At 38.5% G+C, this 19,183-nt stretch overlaps 1 protein-coding gene across 1 annotated transcript in view; it reads left to right on the forward strand.

Annotated features, from left to right (window-relative positions):
* The window catches only part of GTDC1 (glycosyltransferase like domain containing 1), a 240,768-nt gene that overhangs the window by 22,795 nt on the left and 198,790 nt on the right, over positions 1–19,183 (forward strand). The window contains exons 2-3 of the mRNA XM_063116581.1: positions 1,311–1,353; positions 1,623–1,787. The gene's annotated coding sequence lies outside the window, so the exon portion shown is untranslated. The remainder of the gene's footprint in view (positions 1–1,310; positions 1,354–1,622; positions 1,788–19,183) is intronic.

The raw sequence follows: 19,183 nt of genomic DNA on the forward strand, positions 1-19,183 counted from the left end.
TCTTCTTTTAACGTTTGCATGAAAATCCATAGTTTTCCTCTAATATATGCATATTTGTGTGTCTCTTTGCTTAATGTATATATTTTTTTCAAGCAATTTCACTAATACAACATATTTTAATGTTGTGCCCCATAATATACACATTTTTGTTCACACTTTTTATTGAATAACTCCATTGCAAAATTCGAATTTTGGATAGCTGAATTTTGGTTCCCACAATGGTTTGAAAGTGCAAAATTTGGTAGTGAGCTGTTTTCTCTCTCCCATTCTTAATCACAGAATAAACCCCTTTCATGTGTGTAACTCTCATTCCATGAATGGAAGCTACTTCCATTCACAGAGCAAACATTATCAGTGTTCTTTCGGAAAATGGACATACAGAAAAACTTGTATTAATGAATGTGCAGTAACAAACCTTTTACTTCTATCATCACTTTTTAAAGGATGTGATGAAAGTGAAGGAATTTTTTTATGAATGCTAATTGTAGTTTTAAAATTAGCAAAACCTGTCAACAAATTATTCTTGGTCATTTTATTTATAAGATATTTATACTGACCTTCATTACTTCTGATCTTGGGCTGGGCTGCAATTATCAAATTAAAATGGATACAATTGATATATAAGGCAAAATTGAGTGTAATTTGGCCTACGTTTGAGATGAAGGTTTTATATACATTATGTTGTTGCATAATGTCATGCACGTTCATGCAAAAGGAACATATACCCTCCTTTGAGAAAGTGTCATGGTAAAAATTGCAGTTTGGGCTTCCCCCTGGTACTTGATACTTGCTGGATTCCTCATAAAAATCAAAACCCATAAATGCTTTATGGAGGAAGAATTGTTAGGATTCTAATAATACCTTTTTTTAAAGTTTTTTTTTTTAAAAAAGCCCTGGTTATATTATAGACCTTTGCAAGAGACATGGCTACAATCCTGCATCCAGTTAAGGGTGCAAAGGTTCCATTAATTTCATTGAGGTCTCAAGCACATAAATAAACTTGGGGTAGCAGCTGCTGTGTTGAATTTCTGTAATACACCATAGACAAAGTATGCCTCATGGTATTTTGATAATTTTAGAATGGATTGCCATGTCTATTCACTTACTTCTTTTAAAACAGAGTATGTAAATATCATCAACTGTATTATAGTTTTAAACCTGCTGAGAAATGTGTGTTGTATCTCATGCTGACTTAGCTGCAATGGAAGTATTATCTTTTTGCAAAAGTATTCAGTAACCAATTTCTATATGAATTTGTATTTCTATACTGTTAATGAAAAAAAGTTTCTATTTTTTATTTATTTTTAAAGAACGGTGGATACAAGGATATGTATGCATACAAGTCATCATAAAGTAAGTTATGTTCTATTATGTATTAGTTGTTTTCTAACATACTTCTTGTGTTTCAGAATTAAGCAAAGTGCTAATAACTTTTATTTCCATAATCAAGAAGACAGATTTTCTATTGCTGTCATAAAGTTTCAAAATGACAGCCTGAGAGAATAGGAATTCTACTTAAGTCGTCATATTTGATGAAAATTGAGAACTTGTCACATAGGATAATTTTGCTAACTTTTTTTTAAAAAGTATATAGATTGATAGATATACTTTTCATTTTTCAGGTAGAGTTGAGTCGTGGTGCAACTTCTCACATTTGGGTAGAGCTAGTAGCACATTTAAGGATCTTGCTCAACCGTCTGCAATTAAAACTGTGACTATAGTCCCCGTCCTCCTATGTAAACTTAGCATCCTATGACTATTTCTGCAACATTTGAATGCATTAGAAGGTAATAAGTCTAACAACACTGCCCACGTTTATTTCAGTGTGGGGATCTCCAGGGCCAGATCTATACCAAGCAAGATATGACACTTTGAAAACATTTTGAAAACTGTATAGGGAGTGTATCCTGGGCCCCAACAGTTGTCACTGCTGTTATAAACCATTTTAAAGCAGTAGTGTAGATCCTGCCCTGGTGTAGTCAATCTTATATAAGTCTACACAGAAGTAAGCCCTATTGAGATGAGTGCTACTTACACTCATATAAATTTCAGCCTAAATCAGACAAAAATGACTAATTCCTTGAAATGTAGAATTGGAAAAAGTGCCAAGTTTCTGTTGCCTTGTGAGCTTCTTGGATGAGCAATGAATCCAAGGCCAAGAGAAGCTAAAAATAAATAAATTGCTTTTATTATGGCCGTTTCCATGCTCTACATGTTATAAGCCTTCCCAGCCCAACATGTTTTGTCTGGATGAAATATTAACGTTTGGGAGATTAATATTTTCTTAGTCTTAACTCCCTGTCCTTCTTGATACTTCCTGAACATATTGCTGAAGTCACAAAGATTGTTGGATAATGGCAAATGCTTAGAATATGCACTTATATGCCAATGTGGGCGAGTGTGACACCATAAAAATATGAATGTAAGCATTCTGCCAGATCAGATAAGCAATCTAGGATTTAGCCTGGAACCCTAGAGACCTGTTACCAGTCAGTGTGGACAGTATTGAGCTATCAATAGTCTCATTGGAGCATGCTTCCTGTGTTCCTATAATGAAGAGCACGTGAAAGTGAGGTTAACTTAAAGTGTCTTCAGTCTTAGGGCTCATCTATACAAAGCAGGATATTCCACTATGAAAGCGGTATATAAAAGGCAGGAGCCACACTACTGCTTTATAGGGGTATTGAAGTGCACTGACAACTATTGGGGCCTATTGACATATACCATATACTGCTTTTATACCACTATATCCTGCTTGGTGTGGCTCCTGCCTTTTATATGCCACTTTCATAGTAGAATATCCAGCTTGGTGTAGATGAGCCCCTCTTGCAATTAGTAACATAATCATGGTGCCAAATGTATTCAGTTAGTGATTTAAATTGCCATTTTCACAAGGATGATTAATATATCATAGCATATTCAATAAAGGAATTATTATTTTATTTACTATTGCTGAGAATATTTGCAAAAAGTAGTGTGGTTTAGTCTCAGCGCTGATCTAGATCACAAAGCAAGCAGTTTTATGCCTCATTGAGCTTGGATGGAAAATCCTTGGTGCCGGTGACTGGGTAGACTGCTCAGTTGGGAATCAGTGGTTTTCAGTCCACTTAGAATCTCTCTACTGTCATTGAAGGTGCAGTTTCCTGAGTCATAACAAAAGTTTTTCAATCATCAGTGAGAGAAGATTAAGAGTGATTTGTTCTCCAAATCATAAGCTGTTTAATAACACTGTATCTACTCTACTTGTATGGAGTTTCAAAATGCTGTGGCATTTTTCTCACTTCTGTCTTAATCAGCTATGAGTGTTTCCCCCCTCCTTTTAAAATATGAAGCCACCTGCTCATTTTCATTTCCTCAGTGGCTTCTGTGTTAGAACTTTGCAGTAAAAAGTCCCATCCTATTCAGAAGTTTGAAGAGGAGTTATAAACGCTGACCATTAGTAGTATTAGCAACAAAACCCCTTTTAACTGCAAAGTATCCAGGAATTGACTTATTACCAAAATAAAAACCATTACATATCCCAGCTGCTTCTTCCCTTCTTAATTTCCAGCAATTAATTTATTACCAAAATAAAAGCTCTACACACCCAGCTTTTTCTCTCCAATTAATTTATTAGCCAAATAAAATCAATGAACACCTCAGCTATTTCTCCCTTCTCAAAATCCAGCAATTCATTTATTAACAGGAAAGCATTGCACCACCCTCCCAGCCCTTTCTTTCCCCCTTCTTTCCAGTACAGTAATTAATTTCTTATAACAAGTTTATTTATAATTTCTGTTGCTTTTTTATTATTGGAAGCTATGTTTTTGACCCCATTAATACTTGAGAGCCAAGGTGGAACAGTAGCTAGAGAATTGGTCTTAGATGTGTTAAATCCAGGCTCATATCCAAGCTCGGAATGGGCGAACATGTGATGCTCAATCTCGTTGAGGTCTTCTGAATTTGTTTTCAAAGCTTGGTGTCTTTTTCTTTTTGGAGGGATCAGGGAAAAGGATGGACATTTTTGATTGGGGAAAAAGGTGCATGTTTAAAGTGTTCATCCAAAATGCTCAGTTCCCTCCTTCCCATAGGCTAAAGTGTCAACCTGTGGATTTTGGGGAGAATTGCTGCAAACTTTAGAACTGGGGAAATCACAAAACTTTCCTGAGAATTACACCCTGCTTGGATTTGTGGAATGGGATGGGTTCGCATGATTTGTGAACAGGAATGAATTTCTTGTACATCCCCAAAGGAAGATACTGGATGGTCTTGAGCAAGCAATCTCTTGTGCAGGGCTTTAGCAGCCTACCTATCTAACAGAGCTGTTGTAAGACTAACATACTGCTTTGATCACCTTGGTAGAGGGATGTAATGCAATAGAATAAGTCATAGCCATAGTGTGAGGATACTTGGTACACTGAAGTCACCCAGAATATGTCTTAGCAAAGGAAGTGGGGATACAATGTGGCCAGTATCCTATCCCAATGTCCTATTTATTATGTCACACTGATCTTTATACATCCATTACATCTGTGTGCCTTATGTGCAGTGAGGAATTTGTATCTCCAGCTTTCAGCAAAGAAAGGTTCTTGGGAAGCATCAAATTGGCAAGCAAAACCAAGCAAATGATGGCTAGTGTAGGTGTTGTGTATTCCTATAATAGGTATTTGTGTATTTATTTCTTTTTGTGCCAGCCTCCTAGTAGTTGACACTTTGTTTTGGCAGAATATTCCAGCTGACTATTAACTTGACAGAACCTGACAAGGAGAAATGTGGCTGTTAGCTAGCTTTACCTGCGCTGACACTTAGCTAGGGAAGGTTTTCTGTGTGTGCTTCACAGCTCAAGTTCACACACTGGTGACCTTTGAAGTCACATACACAGTTTTACATGATTCTGGCCTGAAAAAGTGAAAGCAGAACACTTTGATTAGCAGGATATAATCAAAAGAGTTAAAGAAAAAGGGATGGGGTGGGAAAGGTCTCAAAAGTGGACCCCAAACCACAAAAGTGCTTTAATAAGGTAAAATACCAATCAGGCAAATGTACTCAAAACCACAAAGATTGCCTGGCCAAGCACAAAAGATTTCTCCCATTCTTCTGAATTCCATGGGGAAGTTTGTAGCTGCTCATCGAAGGACCACAACCTACAGTTCATAAATCATTTTCTTTGATGTCATGTGTTTAGTTATCTGTCACTTTTTCGAAAGAGTTTCCACATCCTACCAAAGAGATAACAGTATTGGAATAATTCCTCAGAGTGGATATAGATAAGCAGAACATATATATGCTTCCCTTCTGCAATTCTGTGTGGACTGAATGTTATGCAGGTTGCAGTAAGAGGTGTAGAATTTGGTTTATTCCAAAACTCCTCTTTGATTTTTCTCTCGGTAAGTATTTTGTATTTGTGAAAATCGATATGGAAAAGTACTTCCAAGATTTATACAAAAAGCTTGTTTGTTCAGGTACCAGAGACTCTGTGTTCTCTCCACATGGTAATATGAGCACGCCTTATGTCTTCCAGTCATCATCCTATATGAAGTTATCTCTAATTGTCTTTCTTTTTTCAGCAATCACAAATAAAGGTAATCCCAAACAATGCTTAAAACCTGAAATGCTTGGTTTCAATCAAGGCTGCAAACAGAACAAAGATGTTACTGCAAAACAAGCCTCTCACTTTTTTTTGTTTTTTAACTTGGACCAATTTGTTTTGGGGACAAAATTTGAGTAGCACAAAATCTTACTTTCTGTTTTCGTATAAACATATCTTCATATATTAATATACATCCTTTCTACTAACCCCAATGCTAATATGGCAGAATTTTCTGAGTTTGTAATGACTGCATTTGCATGACATGACAATCCATCGTGGGTAACTAGCCATGATGGGTAGTTGTGTCATCTGAACCTACGAGAGCAATTTCATAGTGGGGTTTGGCTAGCGAGCCGATCGCCAAGAGTGGCAAAACCTTATGCCACTCTTCATAATCTCACCTTTGCTACTGCCAGTAGTAGCCTCTCCACCAATGCCCAAGCAACACTTTGGAGCGACTGTTACTGGTTCACCAACCTTGTAAAAAATGTTTTTTTGACCCAGAAAATTGCGCAAATGTATTCGTATTTTTTTTAATTATCGTTGTCGGTCTTTCACAAGTGTGCATGTGCGCTCTTATGACCCTCTGATATATTTAGTCTTGCCTCATCAATTCCTTTGTATGTTTTAGCTGTCAAAGGGAGCATGGAGGGGGAGTAGGTAACATACAAGGAAATTGACAAGGTGGGACTGCATATAGGCTGATTGGTGCACAGTTGCCATGGACCAATTGCTGAATTGTCAACTGAAAAGTCCTGGAAAGGGTTAAAATACTGCAAAACTATGTTGGCAAACATAGGGGGGTATTGGCAATACGATCCATTGGTTTTTAAGTGTTGTACTGACACTTCTCAATCCTCTTCACCTTTTCATCACTTTCCTAAGTCTCCCAACTACTCCAGAAAGGTGAGATATTGGCTCTCCCCCTTTTCAAGGCTTATTATGGTCCCCTGAAAGTTGTAAAAATATATATGCAGAAATGTGCGCAAATTTAAGGGTTAGGAAGTAAATGAAGGGGGAAACTTGTGCACCTGCATCAACTGCTCCATTATTATTATTATTATTATTATTATATTTATTTGTATCCTGCCTTTTGCCCAATACTGGGCCTCAAGGTGACCTTACAAAATTTAAAACATATATGTTTTAAAACCTATGAAAAGAAATATACAGAAGTTAAAAATATATTAAATATATTACAATATTAAAACATTAAACATTTAAATTAAGAGTCCTTAGGATAGACAGAGGCCCAGTTTATTTGCCAAAGGCCTGCCGGAACAAAGAAATTTTTGCCTGCTTCCGAAAGCACATGAAGGACGGAGCCAGTCTAGCTTCCCCGGGAAAAGAGTTCTAGAGCACTGGAGCAGCCACCAAGAAGGCCCTCTCCCATGTTCCCACCAGGTGCGCCTGTGAAGATGGTGGGACTGAAAGAAGGGCTTCCCCAGAAGATCTCAAAGCATGGGCAGGCTCATAAGGGAGAATATGGTCTTTCAGATAACCTGGACCTGAGCCATATAGGGCTTTATATGTCATAACCAGCACTTTGAATTGTGCCCAGAAACAGACTGGAAGCTAGTGGAGCTGTTTTAACAGGGGAGTTGTATGCTCCCTGTAACTAGCCCTGTTCAGCAATCTGGCTACAGCTCTTTGAACCAGCTGAAGTTTCCGAACAGTCTTTAAAGGCAGCCCCATGTAGAGAGTGTTACAGTAATCCAATTGGGATGTAACTAAGGCATGTGGTCAGGTCCAACATCTCTAGGAATGGGCGCAGCTGGTGCACTAGCTTTAACTGTGCAAACGTACTTTTGGCCACCGCCAAAACCTGGGCATCCAGGCTCAAGGATAAATCCAAAAGTACACCCAAGCTGCGGACCTGTGTCTTCAGGGGGAGTGTAACCCCATCCAGCACAAGCTGAATCCCTATTCTCTGATCTGCCTTTCGATTGCCCAGGAGCAGAAATGCAAATCTCCCCTCTATTTGCTTCCCAGCCATTAAATTTGCATGTATTTCCCAGTGTAAAAAAATTGCACAAATATTCCCAACAATTTATTTTAAACCCTTATAGAAGTTGCAGAACATGACAGAGCGAACGGGGCATCAGCATGAACAACCCACTGCGTAGCTTATTCGCAGAGTGGCTTAGGATGACGTGCGAACACAGCCATTGCCTTTATGACAATTCATCTAAAAGTAGTGACTTCCATTTCAAACCACAAGATAAATATTAAGTACAATATTGTCTAACTGAAATCAAAGACTGCAGTTGTTTGCTATAATAAGTAGTTATTTACTGTTTTTCTGTTTATGAAATAACAATTTTCTCTTTACAGGCACAAATACACACACTGTACTTAAGATGAACAGTACAGTTTAATTCAACTTGTAGAAGTAATTTTGTTCGCCATTCACTTGCAAAGCATACACTGCATTCTCAACTGCTGCTTCTTTTTAGGAAACATCTTTTCAGAAGTTATAGTGCATTTCTTTCTGAATATAAAGTAGTTCCAGCATACTTGGAATGCTTTGGAGTAGATCAGCAAGTCGTTATAGCAAAAGCTTTCAAGAGGCAATACATTAGGAAAGAAGCAGCAGCAGAGATACCTGTAGAGAGCACCAGGCGTGCCCTAAAGCAATAGACAATAATTAGTTGCCTTATTCCCATGCAAACTCTCCCAAGTGTTGATGTTTATGAAATTCAGAGATCAGTGGAATATCTCAGACTCTGCCTGCTGAAGTTGTTTATGCCCATTCAATTTTTAATGTACCTATAAGATGCTTTGATGAGGACTCTTAGCCCAAAGAGACTTGCACGCTTCATCACACCTCTAGTGGGTTTTTTTTTCCACAGCAGAAAAAGTAGGGGTAGTTGATCAGAGTATTCAAAGTTCTGACTTTAACTTCAGAATTAATAACAACATATTAACAAAGTGATTCCCAGGGTTTCGTCTCCCAGTTTCAGTGACTGAACATGGTCTTTGTAGTTTCCAATGTGGCTGGATTGTGAAGTTCCTGCTGGCAGCAATATATGAAGGGGTAACTGTTACCCACTGCTTGTGGACATCTGATTTGTTAATTATTAGATTTCTGCTTCCACTGAAGAAGGAGATACCGGGGTCTTTCATGTGATTTGACATCTTATAGCAGTGTATTACCATTTATGTAATTTGCTAACTATGATCAGTAAGAACATATAAATAAGTTATGAATTACCTCTGCAATGCACATTACTTGAAAATATGTGTTTTAACTTTTTCAAGTCTGTTTTCTCTGCTCTGTAAGCCCATTTTTCATTCTGGTTGTTGCTATTCAATTCATCCCTGGTGAATGTGTGACTGTGGAGGCCAATTTTTTTTGCCAGTGTCACAGCACACACTGAAGGCACAGGTAGGGGCTGCAGGTTGAACCTAAATCTGTTTCCAAAGAAGCAGCAACCTGATGGCTGGTGTGGCAAGGCCACTACTCACAGTGAGTGGGAGAGCCATTAGAAGATTCAAAGGGTAGATTTGAAAATTCAAAAAAGAGCTGAAGAGGATTTCTTTTTGATTTAAAATTTCAGAGTACTATTCTATAAACCTTCAATACCCTGAGTTCAGGTGATCCCTAAATCAGTATGACTGAGCTTCCACTCACTCTCATTCAGTGTGTGTATGTGTGTGTGTAATATAAAATATAACAATATAAATAATACAGTAATAATAATTTACAGAAAGAATGATAGTAACACAGGGGAGTTACATAATAAAAAGTGCCATGCTGGATCAGACCAAGGGTCCATCTAGTCCAGCATTCTGTTTACACAGTGACCAACCGGCTGCTGACTAGGAACCCACAAGCAGGACATGAGTGCAACAGCACCCTCCACTGCAGATCAGAGAAATCCTATATGAATAAGCATGTTTTCAAGGAGCACATGAAAGTTACCAGTTTCTGCCTCTCATACCACTCATGGGAGAGTGTTTCAGTTGTTGGGTAAGCCTTGAGAAATTTCTTACTATACTTGGAAGATCAAATCCCCATTTAGAGGCTTATGTGGAAGCAGTGCCAGAACCTTTAGATACATTTCTTCTTTCCATACATTTTTGTTTTCACTACAGAGATGCAAGTTTGGCAGACAGGTAACTAGCTTTCTCCTATCTTGTGAAGCAGTCTTGGCTCATAGTTCAACATGAGATTTCAGGAGTTCGAGAGTTAATTGTGTATGGCTCTTCTGAACATACTACTAAAAAAAGACTGCCAACTCACATGGACTGGGGTATATTGATGGGTGCAAGACCAATTACAGTTGAGGTGCTGCATCCTAATAATAATTTTCACATAGTATAGTGCCTTAAAAAGAAGTATGGAGAGGGAGAAGGATCATAAAGGAAAAGCACAACACATATATCAGAAAAAGCAGCAAGCTGTTAACTGGGTAACATTTAAAGAGAGAAAAATCAACATCACCAATGGTTGCAGTGAAGATGGAATGCAAACATGGTGTCTCCCCAAAAAAGAAGGGGGCTGAAACAGGGTTTTTTAAAATAAAAAAAATTACAATTCTAGTTGCAACTTTCATCCAATCATATGCATATTAGTGGAATGCTACATGGAAAGTTTTGTATCTAACTCTGATTTATGACAGTGGTGGGTCTGGATAGCTTCTTGAATGCTGGAAACCTGTTGGACAGCAGTGTAAAGTGCTGATCATTCATAAACTCTTACGGTATTATGAAATGATTTATTATTCTGAAATTAGTCTACTAAAGAAGTGTGTATGCACATGTAAAGCGCTTCAGTGAATTGCCACTCCGGTGGGGTCCTCAGCAACTGGGCGCTTTCTAGAGGGGTGCGAAGGTCTGCTGCTAGAAAGAAGGGCTGAGAAATTCCCATGTGTGCTTAGTAAACTGTTCACAAACCTTTAAATCCTGGCTTGCATTTGTAAAAAAAATGTGTTCCTGCATCTGATAAATTCCTTATAAGCTCATTATTAATTAAACCATCTGCTTAATTAATTACATATACAAATAAATATTATTCAAAATACAAATAAATAGAATTTACATCTAGGATAGTTAACACAAAATTTTTGGCATGTAACTTTTAAACCTTGAAAGATCTTTCATCTTAGTATAGTGGTTTGACAAATGGGGAAAGAGACAGAGGACTAGAGGGGGGCTTTTTGAAAGAGAGGAAGCAAGTGCTACTCTAAATGTTGGCAGCAGGCAGCAGCATGTATATTTGCACCTTTGGATGCACCTTTGCATGCTGAATGGAGCTTCCTGTCATCCTTGGCCTAAAGCTTAGAATAACTTTTGCTTAGAGTACAAATGCCCTGTACATTCTCTAAGCCGAATTGAAGCATTCCAAAAAGTCCTTGCAAAGACTGGCCTTGGAGGAGATGCAGCCTCAGATAGAGGTCCTCTAAGTTTAATTTCTCTCTCTCTCCCTCCAGCCTTTTAAACTGCGACGGTAATTCCCTGACATCCATGTCAGTTTTCCAGAGTTGAATCAGTGAATAGATGACAATAATATTCCTAGATCCATCTGGAAAATGATACAGTCACCACATGTTTCAACATGTAGGCACTGTCACGATACCTTTCTATGAGTGGAAGACAATACACCAGGGAGCAACCTTTTCTATTGAGAGATATGTGCAGAGGTTTCATGGTCATATTGCATACCACAAGGGTCCATGTAACATACAGACTTTCCTTTCCAACACCCATAGTAATAATGGGCATTTCACTGCTTCTTTTAGGTAGCTAAGTAATTTATCATTGTTTTGCTTATTTGACACTCTTCAGTTGTGCTGTACTATATATTAAGCATAGTATTTTAAGTTAGAAAATTTGTGAGAGTTATCCTAAAATCAATATATTTTCTTCATATCATTATATTTACTGTCTGGCTCTGCATCTTACTGAAAGGGTATTCCTTTGTCAAATGGGTGTGTGGTATTTCTAGTGTGTATTTTTGTATCTATTACAAATAGGGATCATCCACGAACTTTTTTTTAAAGGTTGCAATAGCGACATTTGACAAATCAGGAAATGGTAACTATAACAATGCTGATGAATGATTTACAATTGTTCCAGCTGTGCCCATGTGATCAGTCCTTCACTTTCCTATCATAGGTGTTTATCTATTGCTTTTATTTGATTTCCAAGAATATACCATCTGTTACATTAAACCCCTGCCAATGTGTCCTATGTAAAAGTGGTATTCTAAAGCATAAACTGAACAGTCATCTATTCCCATGCAGGAATATTATTCAAAGGAGATGAGGAATTCTTCCTATCTTGAGATGCTGCACAAAATTTTTACCAATGCCATAAGGGTTTTTATATTTTATATAAGAAAATGTTTCTCACTGGGAGAAACTTGTTGCTTGGTGATATGAAAGACTGAATATATAAAAAAATTAAAAAACTAAGATTAATCTATCTTAATATTTTATTACAGCAGTATAATGTGTTATAGAGGTGGACAAGGCTGCAGATTGAAACGTGGATCATCCAGATTGTTCCTTTCCCTAGACCATATGGTATAGTTCTAAAAGCCTTTTGTACACTGTCTGTTCAGTTAATTGTAAATTCAGTCTTTAACATACCTAATAAAATATAAGTGGACAGAAAAGAAAACTCCATATATTCTTCAAGCACCCCAGGAATGTTTGCTGTGGTAGTCTAAGAAATTCCTCCGTCTCCTTGTATTTGGTGAAGGGTTTTTTTTGTCAGTGAGCATATCTGAATATGTTTTCCCATACATGAATGCAGGCTTTCATGTTTTTTGATCACATACATTAGAAGCACACGTTTCTATGGGCAAGGGAACTATTGTCTCAGTGAAAAATGTGCATGAAAGAAAGGCTTTAATGTACTACAAAACATTTCAAAGTAGCGTCATTCCTCCAGCAGACAGCCCTATACCAATGGGTGATGTATGGTAACAAGTAAGATTTATGGCAGATGGATAGTAGCATTGCTAATACACCTACACAACTTCTAGCTTCTAGTATTCTCTGTGCCTGATAGCTTTGTCTTCACTTCCTGTTCATTCGTTGCCCTCTGTATGGTCCTGGGACTAGGAGTCTGAGCATCTTATTTTGGTTTGTTGCAGGTGGTTTATGCTAATCCTGATTTAAGACAGGCTGCAAAGAGAAGACAACAGTAGCCACATTGTCTGAAAGTAACCTGTATCGGCCATTGGGTAGTAATTCTATAGCTTCTTCACTCCAAAGAGTTTTGGAATCTTTTTCCACAACTGTGTACAAAACAAAATTCCGTGTTAAGTTTATACATCCAGCTGCTTTTCCATGACACGATGGAGAGAAATGTTGTCTGTCTTTTTTCAGTCCTTTAATTTTTTGACTTTGAGCATGATAGTTTGCTTAACTTTTGTTTAGAGGTAATCAAGTTACTTATGTGATCTTGAGCATGGGTGTATTCAGACGTAATGCTAAATCATGATTGACCATGGTTAGGCATTATGTCTGCTCGACACTTAGGACTGCTTGCAAATGATGGTTTGTGATCATTTCCAGTGAGGTAGCTGTGCTATTCTGTTGCAGCAAAAGCAACAAAGAGTTTTGTGACACCTTAAAGACTTACACATTTATTCTGCCATAATGAAGCAGAGTGTCCACAAAAGCTTATGCCAGAATAAATTTGTTAAGTCTTTAAGGTTCTACAAAACTTTTTATGGTTTGTGAGGGGCTGCCAAACCTGAGCATCAAGCCACAATTTGCAGCAGGTCTGCAAAGCAAAATATGGTTTGCTGATATGTTTGAATCCACGAACCATTGATAAACTATAGTTAGGGCTATTGCTTTGCCATAAGGAGCTGTTGCACCAAGGAGATGGGAGTGAATTTATGAAGCTTGGTGCTGAGCAGAGGGTAAACTTAAGCAGACAAATGGCTCTAAACCATGGTTTGCCTGCTATATGTATGGAAGCTCATAGTGTGCATTCCCAACTATAGTTATGGCTGAATGGAGCCACTGAGACTTTAGAAGTTTAACCTTGACTGGAGTAACTTTTGCTTGTAGTTTCTAATCCATGGGTTTGATCCAACGGTGCCATTCCATCAACGGAAGGGAAACTTTTGATGGAATGGATTTTCCTTCCATTATGCAGCCCCCTGTGAGCTCCCCAAATCTGTTTTGGAACGTACTCTCCAGAGCAGATTTGAGTGTGGGTGCAGGGTACAGCAGAAAGGGAAAAGAATGGGAAATTCTTATGACATGAGTGGATTTTTGCTCATACAATATTAAATCATATCCCATGCATGCCGTTCTCTGCCCTGTGAAGCATTATTATTACTGTCTTATTGTCTATATAGTGCCATCAGTGTTCATGGCAGTTTACCGAGCACCAGAGCACATGATAAGTGAGAGAAGGAGCTTTGCTTCTCTGTTGTATTGCGTTTTCTCAAAAGAGAGGAGGGATGGGAAATTCATAGGTCAAATCCATGGTTGCAGGACTTCTGGATTGGACCAGAATTTGCAGCTCAGGCTGCTGAATATGGATGAGCTCCCCTTCTCTTTCCTATCAGACACATCGGCATGTTTTTGTAGACAAACTGTTTATCCACACATCTCACTGGATCAAACAAAGATGTAATAAGTTATAGTGTTCAGTTTTATTTCATCATGTTATATGCTTTTGTTCATACAGTGTTACTCAAATGTATTCCTTTTGATGAAGTTTTATAAAAACCTAAATACCAGGTGCTGAGTGTATGAAGTAGTAATTTTAAAGCAAGGTGCAAAACCACACTGGTTTATAGTGATGCCATTGATGAAATGCCATTGAGAATGGCTAGGTGAAAATACTCTTATGTGGAGTGGAAGTTAAAACTTTCTCTTCATTTCCCTCTTATTTTAACCTTTGTGGGGGGGGGAAGCATTTAATTGCTACTGCGGATATTAGATATTGAGGAACATGCGACAGCTGCAGCCTGTTTTTCATGTTATGCAAAGGAACACATTATCCATTTTTTCTCCAAAACGAGTAACCTAAGTTTCAAAAGAGAATGAGCACCTGTTAAGCATGAAAAGTGAGAAACGAGAGAAAAACAGTTTGCCTGCTTCTTTTAAAACTTCTTCGCTCATCAAAGGTGTACAGATTTTTTGGTTTACCGCACCATGTGTCAGCAGCAAATACAGGCAGGAATGATCCAGCATGGCACTTCTTACGTTTTTATGACATTGTTCAGCCAGAATATATTGGGACAGCACTGTTCTGTGGCATGGCATGCATGCATGCCAGTAAAATGAGAGGCATGTCACATGCATAGCATACATCTTGACTGTGGTATGAAGCCAGAGAGAATGAAACATATATCCATGGGCAGATATCCAGACCCTGTTTACTAGTGATTCATAGGAATTAAAAGCCCTGGATACATTTATACCTAAGTGTGTGTGTTGAGAGAGAGAGAGAGAGAGAGAGAAGTTTTTAAATCTAAAAGCCTGTTCTTAAATATATTATAAATTGAAAAAGAGAAGTGTGTTAAAAATATTATGTTACCTATTATTTTAAATCTTGGTATGTTTTAGCCCCTGTTGTAAATAGATGATGCTTTTATTTATTTGTTTATTTATTACATTATAGCCCACTTTTTTCCCTCCAAGGAACCCAAGGCAGCGTACATAATCCTCCTCTTCTCCATTTTATCCTCACAACAACAAACCTGTGAGGTAGGTAGGGCAGAGAGTCTGTGACTGACCCAAAGGCACCCAGTGAGCTTCCATGGCCGTGTGGGGATTAGAACCTGGATCTCCCGACTCCCAGTCCAATACTCTAGCCACTACACCATCTCATTGATGATGATGATGATGATGATGATGATGATGATGATAATAATAATAATAATAATAATAAATATTTATAGCAATATGTTACTGCAGTTAAACATTTGCTCTTTTTTTTTAAGTGATTCGTGTTTTAGACATAGGTCCATGTAATTTAGTTGCTCATTATATAGAACTTAGGAATAATCATGTGTGATTGGAACATTGACTGGGAGCAATGTTAAGGGTTGGATCCAGGGTTGCATGGAGCACAACTGCGAACTCGATTGTGTAAGGGTGGCAATTTTCACTGATCCTCCCTCTCACACCACAGCACCCTGAGCTCTTGAACATTTGATCTTGGAGGATAGGGAAGAAAAAAGTGGTGGTGCTGTGGGCTGCAGGGGAGGGGTGATTCAGCAAAAATCTTGGCGCTGTCCTTCTGAGTGAAGGCTTCCCTAGGCCCTGGTTCTCCTCCCCTGGCAGGAGGGTCTTTTCTGTTCACGAAGAGTCAACTCTAGATCCAACCACATGTCCTGTAAGTACCTATAAATATGTTAAAATAATCGGCTTAGAAGGTATGAAGCTTCCTCAAGATCTTTTTAATGAAATTCGTAACTCCGAGAAAACGCTGAGTGAGTGGTACAAAAGCTTTGTGGTGGCTATTTTTAAACATAAAGGGGATAGTACACTATGTGCTAATTATCACCCAATTAAGTGAAAATCGCATGTTATAAGATTCTGAAAGAAGTTTATTGAAAACGTCTGTGAATAGTTGAAATTTGGAAAGGTCATTATGGTTTTATGCTAGGATGGAGTACAGCAGATGCTAGGTTCGCTGTTTACACAAGTTACAGGAGAATTGAGAGAGACGGGTGGTAGTTAGGTATGTTTTTTTATGTGGCTGTGGAACTTATAGTTGCTTTTGTACAAGAAAAAGAGTACAGTTGGGTTAGTATTAAAGGGTGGTGTTCAGCATGCGTTTTGAGATCAAAGATGTGCAAAAACAGGGTAAAAAAATCAGTGTAGCTAAAACTAGAAAAGGGATTGAAGCAAGATGTGTATTAGGACCCTTCATATGAACCTGCCGTGCTGGGGGACCCCTTCCCGTGGCAGGGAAGGTACTCTTGGGGTGGGAAATCCTTCATATGCCATCACTGTATGCCGCTATATGAAATTGCACTACAAGGAAATAGTTCCTTGATACTGAGGCTAAATGTAAAAGAGTCCATTGACCAGCCTACATCAAATGTTTTGCTGTTTGTCGTTCATGAGATAAAGAAAGTATACAAAGTGAATATGACTATTTCCTGATGTTCAGATACACACTGAAGGTTATGGGGAATTACAAATTAAGTTTAATCAGTGACTAAGGAACATGGAAGAGGTTAGATTAGAGTGAATATTAATAACAATAAGGTTGAAAATGTCTAACATTCCATAAAGGTAGGTCATGAAAGGAATTTAGAATAACTGAAGAACTAACAATAAAATCCTGTACCTGCCTTCTTAAAATCCTGTAAGCCACATTGTTTTCAGTGGCACTTACTCTGAGGTAAACTGGCATATCTTTTCAGTAAAATCCCACCAAGGTTATATTGGTGGAAAATTCCTATACAGTTGAAAAGTGGGATTGATGTATTTGTTGTCTGGCTTGTCTTCGTATAAGCAACATGGATTCTTCCCAAACGAGCCCGAATATTTACAAATGTGATGCAGAGGGCTAGGAATCATGGCTGCTTGGCATCTTCTAGAATTTGGAGGCAGGTTAATTACTGCATTCTTAATGTTGTGCATGAAGAAATACATAACACTTGTCTACCTCAAAGGAATAATGTGAGCTTTTGTGGTCGTTGCAAAATTTCCTTAAGTGAAAACAGATGAGGAAACTGTTGTTAATAAAAGAAAATATGGAATATGATAGGTAAAGGAAGCAACAAGAAATTCCCTTATATCTTTCCCCAAAAGGTGAAATGGTCCATGACAAAATACTGGCTTAAAAGCTAGGTAGGCATTTATTTTATTTATCAGTTGCACTTTTTTTTTTAATAAAATGTAGGAATTGCAAGATACAGACTGACTGTTACTTTTTTCTTGTTCAGAAGATGCTGTTTTATTCTTAAAATGGACCAGTGGATCAATATTTTTATATAGCTTTAACAATAATAGGAATTCCCTCCAGTGTAACCATAAAAACAAGACGTTTTTCTGTCTATAAACCTTGCCTGTCAGTTTTCCATAGTGTCAAAGTGCTAATGCTAGGAATGATGTGCTCTGGGATAGTAAGTCAGCAAGTTAAAGTTCACCAAAGATATATCAAATACTTACATATGAAATATAAATGCTACATAGAACAATAGTTTATAAAAGGGATGTTTAGTTCTTCAGTCAGGGAAAGGTGCTGTACATTATAGCACCCAGTTCAATAATGCATAGATTCCAGTGGAAGCCTTAAAACCTCCTTCCTTGAACCATTAGGAAGTACTGCCTATTATAGATGGGCCTGCTCTTTTTTTTAGCACTTTGGGGGAGGTTGAGGGGGGAGGGTAAACAAAGGCTTGTCTCACTATAAGAGCAAGGGGTGAATTCTAGTAATTTTTGGCAGGGGCAGGGTTTTTTCTGTTAAGACAAAGTGGCAGAAAGTAAAATCTCTCTCTCTCTCTCTCTCTCTCTCTCTCTGTGTGTGTGTGTGTGTCACTGTCTCTCCTTTTTGACAGGACTAGCTTGGTCAGCACTTCAAGCAGTAGCAGAGCCACAATGAGCAACCTGTCCTGTCCTTTGGTCTTAAAAAAAAAGTGCCCCAGTAGAAATGATGCTACTACTTCAAATATTGGCAAAGCTTGTTCTATTATGGCCATAGCTAAACGGGGCTTTATCCTGGGGTGAACCCCGGGATCCTCCCTGTGCGTCCACATGATGCACAAGGGATCCTGAGATCAGGGAGGGATCATCCCTCCCTTGCCCCGGGATATAGCCCTCCCCTTTGGCCCCAGTTTTTCCACGGTCCCAGGCTGAGCCTGAGACGGCAGAACATGTGGCCAGGTTCACCTGGCTCCGCGCAATTCCTTGTGAGGAGCCAGGAGTCACACATGAGGCGCAGGGTGGGAGGAGCGTGGAAAATAATTTAAATTATAAAAATTACTCACCTTTTGTGCACGAGCGTTTGTGCGCTGCTGGCCCTTTAATTTTTAAAAAATAGTGGGCGCAACGCTCTCCTTCCGAGGTCATCGTGCAGCGTGTGTAAACAGAGGAGGGATCTCGCGTTAAATGCAGCGCGAGATCTTCCCTCCTCTGTCGTGGGATAACAGGTAGGTCTAGCTAAGGCCTAAGAGAGGGAAAGATGGGATTTTACTTTCTACTCCCTCGTCTTAATAGTAAGTACCACGTTCCCAACAAAAATTACAAAAATTTGCATCCCCTCCCAAATGGCCCCATGAAAGAGATGGGTGGCATTTTGGGCCCAATATTACTGTATATACCTTTATTTTTATTTATTTATTTAAAAAACAAGTTCATTTGCAAGTTGGGCAGGATGTGTGACTGTTGAAGGGGGCATGTGCTATCTGAGTGGAGTGCTGCTAGAATACTATGCAGGCCAAAGCTATGGATTCTCTGGCCCCTTTATGCACAGAATGAAAGAGTAGAGCCTGTATAACTCTGGTATCACTACTGGGAAAGAAATTGCTGTTATAGAGATTGAATGATTTGGGACTGGTCAAAATGATCAGATTCTGTGCTGAGTGTTAATTATCAGAGTGAACATTATCAGAGTGTCAATTACTTTTTAGGATGCAAATGTTCTCTTGAACCTTTTGTGGTGGAAGCCCTTGATCTC

Source organism: Elgaria multicarinata, chromosome 2 (genome assembly GCF_023053635.1).
Source record: "Elgaria multicarinata webbii isolate HBS135686 ecotype San Diego chromosome 2, rElgMul1.1.pri, whole genome shotgun sequence".
Taxonomy (NCBI): domain Eukaryota; kingdom Metazoa; phylum Chordata; class Lepidosauria; order Squamata; family Anguidae; genus Elgaria; species Elgaria multicarinata.